This window comes from Triticum dicoccoides, chromosome 5B (genome assembly GCF_002162155.2).
Source record: "Triticum dicoccoides isolate Atlit2015 ecotype Zavitan chromosome 5B, WEW_v2.0, whole genome shotgun sequence".
NCBI lineage: Eukaryota > Viridiplantae > Streptophyta > Magnoliopsida > Poales > Poaceae > Triticum > Triticum dicoccoides.
This window is the reverse complement of record NC_041389.1, coordinates 103,856,361-103,857,388: the sequence shown is the minus strand read 5'-3', so window position 1 is coordinate 103,857,388 and position 1,028 is coordinate 103,856,361.

Below are 1,028 nucleotides of genomic sequence, written 5' to 3'. Positions count from 1 at the left end.
TGTTGGTCCGAACTGAGCAGCCTGCGGGGCCACCTCGGGGCAACTTGAGCGTTGGTTTTACTCGTAGCTTGACTCATCCGGTGTGCCCTGAGAACGAGATACATGCGACTCCTATCGGGATTTGTCGGCACATCGGGCGGCTCTGCTGGTCTTGTTTTACCATTGTCGAAATGTCTTGCGAACCGGGATTCCGAGGCTGATCGGGTCTTCCCGGGAGAAGGTATATCCTTCGTTAACCGTGAGAGCTTGTGATGGGCTGAGTTGGGACACCCCTGCAGGGTATATAATCTTTCGAAAGCCGTGCCCGCGGTTATGAGGCAGATGGGAATTTGTTAATGTCCGGTTGTAGATAACTTGACACTTGACTTCATTAAAATGCATCAACCGCATGTGTAGCCGTGATGGTCTCTTCTCGGCGGAGTCCGGGAAGTGAACACGGTTTGAGTTATGCTTGACGTAAGTAGTTTCAGGATCACTTCTTGATCGCTTCTAGCTTCTCGACCGATGCGCTGCGTCTCTTCTCGCTCTCACTTGCGTATGTTAGCCACCATATATGCTTAGTGCTTGCCGCAGCTCCACCATATTACACATTTTCCTACCTATGAGCTTAAACAGTCTTGATCTCGCGGGTGTGAGATTGCTGAGTCCCCGTGGCTCACAGATTCTACCAAAACAGATGCAGGTGCCGAGGATACCAGCGCAGATGGCGCAACTGAGCTGAAGTGGGAATTTGATGAGGCCCTTGGTCATTACTATGTATCGTTTCCAGATGATCAGTAGAGGAGCCCAGTCGGGGCGATCGGGGATCTAGCATTTGGGGTTGTCTTCTTTTCATTTGAACTTGACCGTAGCCGGTCTATGAGTGTATTTGAATGATGTATGATCTTAATTATGTATTGTGTGAAGTGGTGATTGTAAGCCAACTCTCTTTATCCCATTCTTGTTCATTACATGGGATTGTGTGAAGATGACCCTTCTTGCGACAAAACCACCATGCGGTTATGCCTCTAAGTCGTGCTTCGACACGT